Consider the following 12,073-nt stretch of genomic DNA (forward strand, 5'->3'; position numbering starts at 1 on the left):
GTCTATGTCTATCAAATTGATCCTCAGTGGCACAAACACCAAGTCATTATCTGGAATCTACTAACTGGAATGTGGTTCTTTTTTTTAGTCTTCTGAGTTCACTCAATTTAACCATCGTCACTGCCATTAAATAATTTTGAATCCACTCGTTTATAAGCAGGAAAAGGGAATAATTCCAGAAGAAAGAAGAATAACTCCATCTTGGTGACCTCATAATGCAACTTAGTTCTGTGGAGGCCTGCAACAATAACAATTTCCTAGTGACAAAATTAGAAATAAGAAAACAAATCTTATGTCTATGGGGACAGCATAGCATACATGGTCTTCGGCAAAGGTTCGTGCAAAGTGACCAAGCTGCGATGGAGCATTTGAGGGGGGTCCTCAAGCGGTAAGGAAATACATTGACATTATTGAGATGCATAGGCTTACTACATAATGTTGTCATTGATGGGTGAGTTTAGCCTAAATATCTAACCTTTTTGACAAGATTCCCAAGGCGTCGCCCACGAAGCAAGACCAAACCTTTCCGTGATCCTCGTCTCAGTGGGCTCGTGCAGAGTTTGGGTGGGTTTTTGTTTGGCCTATTCCTCGCCCCTGTGTACGGAATGACTGCACTGTTCGTACAGAACCAAGGACTGTGGTATTGCGTGTATACCACGATCGCCATAGCTTTCCTCTCAGCATTTGGCACGGGCCTCTCCATCCACGTGCGAGCGAATGTTGTGCTCATGATGCCAATGCTGTGTTCAAGTGAGTAGCCTACATATGAAGATTGTTTTAACTATACCACAAAAAAATGGTATATGTGCTGTGCGTACACAGTCAAATCAACACTTTGGCAACATTTAGACAGATAGTCCAATTCTGATCTTTTTAAACACACTATTTTGTCTTTTTACCAATCACATTAGCTCTGGAAAATATCTAATGTGATTTGTCAAAATACCAATTAGTGTGAAAAAATATCAGAATTGGGCTGCCTGTCTAAACGTAGCCTTTCAAACAGAGAGAGACAAACGGGATTGATGCAAACTGGATATATTGTTTCCCAGGCTGGTGAAGGCACTTGCAGTAGAAGGGAAAGACCCCCATTTTGTACAAAACAGGTGGAGGTGCGTCCATGTCATAGCCTACCTGCAATCAATTAGAGCACACAAACAATTAATTCAAACGGACCAATAAGCTCACAATTCCAAAATCACATGGTTACCATGGTATTATGATACTGAGGATTTGTCTTCCACAGATTGTTTGTTTACATTTCTTCCATTGTGGCTAGATGGAGTAGGCCTACAGCTCAATCTAGTGGTAGGGTCGGGGACAACAATTGTTGACAACTAGCATTGTAGCTAAGCCTAACTCTAATCCTTTTCCTAACCTTAACCTCATTCTCCTAACGCATTACATTAATTCACCTAACCTGCCATGTTAGTTATCTTAGCCTGCTATGTAAACATACCATCTGTGGCGACAAATCATCAGTATTACCACACCGGGAATGAACCTTTGTTTTGTTGTGTACGCCAGAATACCCCACAGGCACCTCCAACCTGTTAACATTTTTCCCTGCTTTGAAAATAAACATTTACTAAAAATAAAACACTACGTATGCTATCTTTCATATAGGAGTTATGAGGAAGTGGCGACGCCTCCACGTTTACAAGTAGCTCACCCACTGGCTCAATCTCTTTAGGACAGTCAATTTGGAGATGCCAGAAGGGCTGGTCCATATTCTTTGTAGTGGGCCTGTCTAACTTTTTTTGTGCAAAATTTTCATGATCTGGCTTATGAGAGCCTCAAGGGGAAAAAAATGGGCCGTTGTGGGGGCCTCGAGTGGGGGGAAAATGGGCTAGTGTTAGAAATGCCAGGACCGATTTCCGGTCACAGTCCGCCCCTGAGTTGACAAAAGCAGTGCAGAGGTGGAAGATGTGTAGGTAACTGCTGTTTGACTTGACAGGAAAATAAACTCAAGTTTTTAATCTTGATGCTGAGCTAATGTGTTAATTAGTGCTAGCTAATTGCTGTAGACTATGGCATGTGATGATTGTTCTAGAACGTTATGTCCCTTATTGATGGGTGAATAAAGCTAAAGCAGCCAAGGTGATAATGGCTGGAGTTGTTTTTGCTTAGCCAAAGAACCCAACTAGACGTTCATTCAGGGGTTAAAGTTTTCCATTACTACTGAGAGGTCGTTTTTTGTGTAGATCAGTGTAGATCCTCAATAACTTGAATATGGATTCATATGGATAATTTCAAATTCATTTATTTGAATAAATTAGGGCAGATACAAATTAACAGTTGAAACAGTTATTCAATGCAATGCATCGCAGTTAAGCGAATTTTCAAAGCTATTTGTGATCCAGTTTGCTGATTTCCCATGGCGAGCCATCATGATTGGTTCTTGGCCCCCCCTTGGCCACCCCAGGAAAAAAATCGGAGAAACGCCCCTGGGTGGAAGGAATGACCTACAATGCAATACTCAGTAGACCAACTTGTTCTGGGTACCACTAATGTACCTTTTTTTGAATTTCCTCACAGTGAAGGGCAAGAACTTCCTCCTGTTTCTCATCTTCTCCATTTTGGTCCAGGGCCCCATGACCAACACCCTGGAAAACTTTGACCGTGCAGCGTGGTGTGGGGCCGAACTTGCCATGAACCAGACCCAGCAGGTACGTCTGTGGGCCATGCTTATTCTAGCGCTGTCATTATTTGAAGACACTGTTAGTACAGTTACTGTATCTAACAATTGAACTCTCCAAATGAAGCCTTCCATTGATTTCTGTGCCCTATGCCCCCAGTTACAGCTCGTTCCCTGAGAAATGTGTTACACTTCCTGGTCGGCATTGGCGAGATGTGTAATGACAAACTGGGCACCCCCTGTAAGAAATGTAACAAGCTGTTTTATGATGCCCGTGATGACTGCATGGAGCTCCTGTCTGCGTTCAACTTCCTTTGTCACATTGTGGATGGGTTCCGCCCCCTCTGTGGTCTCGCTCGAGGTTGGTTGACATGTTGTTCCATCATACAGTAGAATCACTATCCTCACTCACCCTTACTTCCATCAGCTGTCAGTAGTAGAGGAAGGGTAGTTGTTTGTCATAGTGTCAGATTAATAAATTATTGTCCACAGAGAAGCAGGTTCAAATCGCAAGAGTAGGAACCTGAGAGGCTTTAGCACATATACAGCTGTATCAATAGAGCAAAGAAAATATGAAAAGGACATCAATCACTGTGAAAGGTGTCTGTTGTTTAAAAATAAGAATCTATGGTAGTGTTATAATTAGGTTGTCATATTTGTATTGTCGCAGTCTTCGCTCAATGTTTCTCTTTATAGAGCCATTATGAAGGACAACTTTGTTAGGGCCTTGCCTCCTAACCATTACATATTTTATCTGAGACGTTTGTTCTCTGTTTTTAAGTCATTCTCAGCTAGCACATTTGGTTCCTTAGCAGTTTTGGGAATGTACGTTTTTGGTTTCCCATTGGTTGTGGGAATGAAGCCAAACGTTTCCTTACCGTTAATTAAGGCTTTTGAATGGTTTCCTGAGTTTTCCTGGGAGGTTTTATTAACAAATGGAAATTCTAGGTTATTTTAAGATAATTAAATAACATTCTGAGAACATGTTTCAATAAGACTTTTAATAACACTGGTTGCTTAGGTTTACTGTTTTGAACTCCAAGCATAGATAGGACACATGGAAATTAATTTGCTTAGGCATTAATCATGCAAACACATTTGTTTTTTATTGTGGCATGGTGTCAGTGAGATTTAAACCTATGATATTCTGCTCTCTATCCATGGAATTAGTCCACTGCTCCATGAGGATGGAGCTAGCATGCCATGTTTTTGAACTAATACAAAGCTATACATTTTTGTCAATTCAAACAGATTCTATTTCAAAGGAAACAAGCACTCATTAAGATCAGGTTGTCACGTTCCTGACCTGTTTTCTGTTGTTTTGTATGTGTTTAGTTGGTCAGGACGTGAGCTGGGTGGGAATTCTATGTTGTGTGTCTAGTTTGTCTGTTTCTATGTCAGCCTAGTGTGTGTTCTCAATCAGAGGCAGATGGTAGTCGTTGTCTCTGATTGAGAATCATATATAGGAGGCTTGTTTTGTGTTCGGATTTTGTGGGTGTTTGTTTCCTGTCTCTGTGTTTGTTCTGCACCAGATAGAACTGTCTCGGTTTTCACGGTTTGTTATTTTGTTTGTTGTTTGTGGTGTTCACTTGTTATTATATTAAACATGTTGAGCACTGGCTACGCTGCATTTTGGTCCTCTCTTTCACCCCAGGAAGAAAGCTGTGACACAGGTGTGGCCAACACACCTGAAAACGCTTAACAAGACAGAGGATAGAGATAGCTTTGTTGATGCTGAGAATGGAAAGTTTATGTTCTTTAAAGGTTAATGTTTTCTTGTGGTTTTTATGGAAAGTTTTCTTAACGTTCTGAGAACATTACTTTAAATAGAACCACGAGGAAACCTGCAAAAATTTTATGCTGAAGTACTGGAATTCCCATAGTAGAACTTCATTCTCTGAACATTCTGAGAAATTCCTTTAAATAGAACCATGAGGAAACCTGCAGAAAACATTATGCTGAAGTTCTTGAATTCACATAGAAGAACATTGTTTCTAAACGTTCTCTTAACGTTCTGAGAACATTACTAATTAGAATCATGAGGAAAGCTGTAGAAAACATTATACTGAAATGACCACCGAAGAACATTGTTTCTTAACGATCTCTGAACAATTTCAGAACATTACTTTAAATAGAACCATGAAGAAACCTATAGGAAATGTTATGGGAAGGTTGCATGCAAAATATCCATAGGACAACCACGCTCTCACCAAGCTCTAAACAACATATGGTTCTCAGAACATTATGTGCTAGCTGGGTGGTCAGTAGTTTAAAATCTTTTGAAACTCAGTTAAAATGTTCCCTTTTTTTGCACCCAAGCCTGTTTTTTCCGATTTTGGTGAAAATTGCTGACTACAAATATGTTAGCTCATGGAAAAATGGATCACCTATTGTTGTGAGGTTGACAATCAGTGTGGAGGTACAGCACAGCCCTCCTCTCTAGCTCTCTGGTAGCTCTGCGGTGCTCTGTGTTATTCTTTAACCTAGGAGGGCAGGGTAACTTAGGAGCCAAGGCCTAGTTAAAACCCTCCAGCCCCACACTGCCCTCAGGTTTCCTCTCACATTTCCCAGGAGGAGCATGGCCGTGAGTCACCCTCCATCCCTCTACCTCCCCCTTCCATCCATCTGCCTCCCCTGTTTTCTTTTCAAATGAATTATTGTTTCATATCCACCGCTGCTCTCGGGCCAGCCAGGAGCCAGCCGGGCACTGGTGACTTTTTAATCCAAACATGACCCGAGGGCCAGAGACAGGAGGAAAAGAAAGAAGAGAAAGAAAAGATGAAACACACTTCCTGGCCTTTGGGAGATCTAGAATGCTGCTCTCAGCATAAAGTGAATGGTGGCATTTCGCTTGCTAAACTATGAGTCATAAATCCTATATAATGCTGTCTTATAAACCTGACATGACACTTGGGTTTACTTTTAATGACCGTTCACAATGGTTTTATGAGACAATGAATAGAGCCTGTGATGCAGAGATGCATTTGTCACGTAAATTAGCTAGAGGTTATGTCATTTGTAGGTATGAGGACAGTAATTATCAATACATTCCTCTCATGTCAGTTGGTCAGCTGTTTTGCATCATCCCTTCTTACATTGTTGGCCACATGAAGACAAAGATTTCTGCCCATAAGTAAAGTGCAGAGGTACAAAAACCTTGCCCTTATAATAGTTTCTACTACTTCTCTATTCCAAGGTAGAACATTTTTCAATTGCATAACTCTACTGTAACTCTTTTTTGATGACCATTCTAAACAGTCACAAATGCACAGTGGCACATTCTTGAAGTGCCTCTTTGCTCTCTTCCAGCAACCATAGCAGCTTTCGAGAAGATGAAGGAGTTTGATTTCAACATATCGGCCTCTATGCACTTTGACATGAATGTGAACAGCAGTCAGTCGCTGCAACAGGTGTCACAGGATATGGAGGAAGTGTCGGTGTAGCTGGGACGTTTCCAGGAAGTGATGGTGCTAATAGCCTACATAGGTCTCTTCCTTCTGCTGCTAATGTACCTACGGTGGGTCTATATTCATTCACATGGGTCATGCAAACAAGGTTTGACAAGGAGCGGTATACTCTATAGCAGGGTTTCCCCTGATTTTGGGAAACCCTGCTCTATACTGTGTGTGTGTGTGTGTGTGTGTGTGTTTTTTAAAGGGCTGTCCTGTACAAACACAAGTACCTGCACCAGAATGACTGACAACACTTACATCACAGAGCAGTTTGAGGAGCTCAAGGAGAGATTGGCTAGAGAGGGAAAACCCCCTGTCTAACCGCTCAGCCAGAGAGAGGCCCGCACCTATATCAGACCATGTGAGTGGAGCAGGAAGAATGCACAGGAAAGAGGAGAAGAAAAGATAAATGGATTGTAGGGGGGAAGCAGTGTGGGTGTTGGTAGAAAAGGTAGGGAGCGAAAGGTTATAGAGAAATAAAAAAATGACAGAGAACAACAACAACAAAAACATCTAGAAAGGTGAAACGAGAAAGTCAGTGTAACATTGATGTCATGGCAGGGAAAACACCCACCTGACCTCCCCTTTCCCATTTCTGTCCTCTAGTGTCAGTGTACCTGACGGCCAGCGAGCGGCAGACGGCTGCCCTCAGCGCAGTGTCCATTCTCAGGCACATAGCCATTGGATGCCTGGTGGTGGCACTGGACCTGGTGGTCTTCTGGATGTTTGACCTGGTGCACCACCAAGCCCAGGGGGACATCGTGGACAGAGGTGAGACAGTCCGGCTACAGGGAAATGGATGATGTCCAGGTCAATTCAGTTCAAGGTTATTTACTGTAATAAATACATTTAAATCTTACTAGCCACCCCACCCATCAGTGTACTCACAGGTACATGGTTAAAAACAGGAATAGATGAGAGGTATAATATGTGCATTCGTTATTGCTTCCAAAAAGTATATTTACCTGAATGAAACCAGAAACACTGCTAACAAACCGAGTCTCAAAACATGTTTGTACAGCTATTTTGTTTGTACACATTTTGTTTGGGCTGTTATTTTGGACATAACAGTTTATTTTATGAGAGAAAGTGGTTGTTCCGTGTGATGAATAACCTTGCCTGGAACCTGAAGTCTATCAGTTTACTCCATTCTATTCAGTCCAATAAAGGAATTAAACTGGACATCAGTTTCCAATTAAATACTATAGTACAGATTATTCTAATGAAATTGTATATCAAACCATATTTGGAACAAACAACATCATCCAAGACATTGTGCTCACTCTAGCACCCATCGTATTGGTAGTGGAAGTAAATGGCACAGGCAATGCCTCGGACATCTTCAAGGACATAGTAGCTGCCTTTGCCATTATGCAGAAGGGCCTTCAGAGCCAGACCACTCAGGATACATGCTCATACGTAGGTAACACTTAGACTAGTAGTATTTAGTATTTACTAGGATCCCCAAGGACAAGGCAGCAGCTACTCTACCTGGGGTCCAAACAGGAATAAAACAATTACATGAAAACAAAACAGCCTACATTATAAATACAATAATACAATACATTATTACACTTATTACAAATGTAGAATAGAACATTTACAATACTGAAATGAGGGGCTATGCATTCTATGGAAAATAATGAACGACGTGAAAGGTGTGTTCCACCAAGCCTTAGTGGAGTGGAACTGACCGTCCATGGAGTTACATTATTTTCCAGAGAATGCATAGAGCCACAAGTTGATTATCCGTTTTATACCATGGCTATAATTAAACACATTTGGCACAATTCAGTCAGAGTTTCCTCTTGTTTGGGAGCAATAGCATAAATTATTTGTTTAACAGTGTTATCTGACAAAGGTATTGACGTGAGTTTCTGTGCCTCTGCCTCCCAACACATTGTTTTCACCATATCAATTGCAGCCGGTAATATCAAAGTCTCTGCAATAGTGTATGGTTTCATATCGTAGTGGGCCTAGCCATTCACCGTGGGAATGATTCAAGTGCAACGGTCAAGTGCGGCCTTTTCCCATGATCTAAGAGCGCTCTCTGGTTTAATAATTTATATATAAAGGTATATATTTAGACTCCACAACTCCATTTTCATATCAGGCGACCCCCCCCCCCCCCCCCCCCCCACATGGGGTCGCGAACCCTAGTTTGGAAACCGCTGCTTTGGCGAATGATTTGTACCAAGTACAATGCATTTAGGTTTTGATATATTTAGGACTAGCTTATTACTAGCCACCAATTCTAAAACTGACTTCAGATCTTTATGTTTTTCAGTGATTTCACTTTCTGTGGTAGTTGACGTGTATAATGTTGAGTCATCAGTGTACATATACGCACTGGCTTTACTAAGGCTAGTGGTAGGATATTAGTAAAAATAGAAAAAAGTAAAGGGCCAAGACAGCTACCTTGAAGTATGCATAAATCTACTTGGTTATTCTTAGGTAGCAGAATGACTTTTGCTTCCCTCCAGGTCTGAGTACACACACTTTCCTGTAGGCTTAGATTGAAGCGATGGCAAATAGGAGTGGCAATATAGTCCGCAACCATTTTACTGAGTACACACACTTTCCTGTAGGCTTAGATTGAAGCGATGGCAAATAGGAGTGGCAATATAGTCCACAACCATTTTACTGAGTTACAGTTCATATAAGGAAATCAGTCAATTTAAATAAATTCATTAGGCCCTAATCTATGGATTTCACATGACTGGGCAGGGGTGCAGCAATGGATGGGTCTGCGAGGGCATAGGCCCACCCATTGGGGATCCAGGCCCAGCCAATCGAAATACGTTTTTCCCCACAAAGGGGCTTTATTACAGGCAGAAATACTCCTCAGTTTCATCAGCTGTCCGGGTGACTGATCTCAGAAAATTCCGCAGGTGAAGAAGCCGGATGTGTAAGTTTTGGACTGGCGTGGTTACATGTGGTCTGCGGTTGTGAGGCCGGTTGGATGTACTGCCAAATTCTCTAAAACGACGTTGGAGGCGGCTCATGGTAGAGAAATGAACATTTAAATTATCTGGCAACAGCTCTGGGAGACATTCCTGCAGTCAGCATTTCAATTGTATGCTCCCTCAAAACTTGAGACATCTGTGGCATTGTGTTGTGTGACAAATCTGGACATTTTAGTGGCCTATTATTGTGCCCAGCACAAGATGCACCTGTGTAATGATCATGCTGTTTAATCAGCTTCTTGATGTGCCACACCTGTCAGGTGATGGATTATCTTGGCAGAGGAGAAATGGACACTAGCTGGGATGTAAACACATTTGTGCATAAAATGTGAGAGAAATAAGCTTGTTGTGTGTTTGGAAAATGTCTTAGATCTTTTGTTTCAGCTCATTAAACATGGCACAAACATTTTACATTTTGCGTTTATATTTTTGTTCAGTAAATATATTTTTTGTGGACTTTTAACATTAAAATATCTGGTAGAACTTTCCCCTAAGATTAACATGCAGGTAACTGCCAAAATAATGGAAACGCTTGAGTAAATGGGGGATACAAAGTACACTGCTCAAAAAAATAAAGGGAACACTTAAACAACACAATGTAACTCCAAGTCAATCACACTTCTGTGAAATCAAACTGTCCACTTAGGAAGCAACACTGATTGACATTACATTTCACATGCTGTTGTGCAAATGGAATAGACAAAAGGTGGAAATTATAGGCAATTAGCAAGACACCCCCAATAAAGGAATGGTTCTGCAGGTGGTGATCACAGACCACTTTTCAGTTCCTATGCTTCCTGGCTGATATTTTGGTCACTTTTGAATGCTGGCGGTGCTTTCACTCTAGTGGTAGCATGAGACGGAGTCTACAACCCACACAAGTGGCTCGGGTAGTGCAGTTCATCCAGGATGGCACATCAACGCGAGCTGTGGCAAAAAGGTTTGCTGTGTCTGTCAGCGTAGTGTCCAGAGCATGGAGGGGCTAGCAGGAGACAGGCCAGTACATCAGGAGATGTGGAGGAGGCCGTAGGAGGGCAACAACCCAGCAGCAGGACCGCTACCTCCGCCTTTGTGCAAGGAGGTGCACTGCCAGAGCCCTGCAAAATGACCTCCAGCAGGCCACAAATGTGTATGTGTCAGCATATGGTCACACAAGGGGTCTGAGGATCTCATCTCGGTATCTAATGGCAGTCAGGCTACCTCTGGCGAGCACATCGACATGTGCAGACACATGCACATTTGTGGCCTGCTGGAGGTCATTTTGCAGGGCTCTGGCAGTGCACCTCCTTGCACAAAGGCGGAGGTAGCGGTCCTGCTACTGGGTTGTTGCCCTCCTACGGCCTCCTCCACATCTCCTGATGTACTGGCCTGTCTCCTGCTAGCCCCTCCATGCTCTGGACACTACGCTGACAGACACAGCAAACCTTTTTGCCACAGCTCGCGTTGATGTGCCATCCTGGATGAACTGCACTACCCGAGCCACTTGTGTGGGTTGTAGACTCCGTCTCATGCTACCACTAGAGTGAAAGCACCGCCAGCATTCGAAAGTGACCAAAACATCAGGCAGGAAGCATAGGAACTGAGAAGTGGTCTGTGGTCACCACCTGCAGAACCATTCCTTTATTGGGGGTGTCTTGCTAATTGCCTATAATTTCCACCTTTTGTCTATTCCATTTGCACAACAGCATGTGAAATTTATTGTCAATCAGTGTTGCTTCCTAAGTGGACAGTTTGATTTCACAGAAGTGTGATTGACTTGGAGTTACATTGTGTTGTTTAAGTGTTCTCTTTATTTTGTTGAGCAGTGTATATTGAAAGCAGATGCTTCCACACAGGTGTGGCTCCTGAGTTAATTAAGCAATTAACATCCCATCATGCTTAGGGTGATGTATAAAATTCTGGCCCATTATTTTTGCTACCATGGCTATGCTCCCATAGGATGACAATGCTCCTATCCACAGGTGGTCACTGAATGTTTTGATGATCATGAAAATAATGTTAACCATATGCCATGGACTTCTCAGTCACCAGATCTCAACCCAATTGAACACCTATGGGAGATTCTGGAGCGGTGCCTGAGACCGTGTTTTCTATCATCAACAAAACACCAAATGATGGAATTTGTCATAGAAGAATGGTGTCTCATCCCTCTGATAGAGCTCCAGACACAACAGACAATGCCTGGGTGCATTGAAGCTGTTCTGGCTCGTGGTGATCCAACTCCCTATTAAGATGCTTTATGTTGGTGTTTCCTTTATTTTGGCAGTTATCTGTATCTATGCCTTGGCCTAGGGATATGGAGTAAATTCTACAGGGTCTCTGTATTTTTTTGCTGTTTAACACTGACACCCAGTGGCCAAAATAAGCTGTTTGCTTTGCTTCCTCTCTCTCAACACAGGATTCCTCTATGGACTCTCCTTGTTCATTGTGTTCACTGGAAGCTACGTCAAGTGCTTAAGGAGGCTCGTGTGTGCCAGCCAGGTACCACCCGAAACGAGAACGGATACGTTATGACCCAGTCACAAGTCTCTCCTTATCTGTCCAGTCCCAAACCCCCTCCTCTAGCCCTTACCACTTCTGTGTTTGCTGATCTGAGGGAACCAGGTATGTGTAGTAATAGATGGATACCTTCCCAGTGGACTTAGCTGTCGCTTACACCTATCCATTTCGTTTAGATCTGCAAACACTGACGAGTTAGGGGTTGTCAGTTACATAAAAACTACACTGAAATAAAAAGATCCACAGATAGATTTGTTTACAATAGCCACTTCAGGTTGTGGTTTTGGGCAGGCACAATAGAACTTGTTCTGCAGTAGTCTGCTGGTCTGGGAGTCTAGGAGAAAGAGGAATGTGAACCATGCATAGAATTGAAACAATGCCAAGACTTCATGGGAACAGGCAGGTCAGCACTGCACAACAATACAGATGTGCTTATCTTGATTCTAGGACAAAAGAACAGACATAAATGTTATGCTTAAAAACTTCTTGAGAATACAGGGGGTGCTGTTTTCACATTA

At 42.4% G+C, this 12,073-nt stretch overlaps 1 pseudogene; it reads left to right on the forward strand.

Annotated features, from left to right (window-relative positions):
• The first annotated feature begins 359 nt into the window (after positions 1 to 359).
• Positions 360 to 11,646, forward strand: LOC129858593 (DC-STAMP domain-containing protein 2-like; annotated as a pseudogene).
• Positions 11,647 to 12,073: the final 427 nt, after the last annotated feature.

The sequence above is a fragment of the Salvelinus fontinalis genome, chromosome 6 (genome assembly GCF_029448725.1).
Source record: "Salvelinus fontinalis isolate EN_2023a chromosome 6, ASM2944872v1, whole genome shotgun sequence".
NCBI classification, from domain to species: Eukaryota; Metazoa; Chordata; class Actinopteri; order Salmoniformes; family Salmonidae; genus Salvelinus; species Salvelinus fontinalis.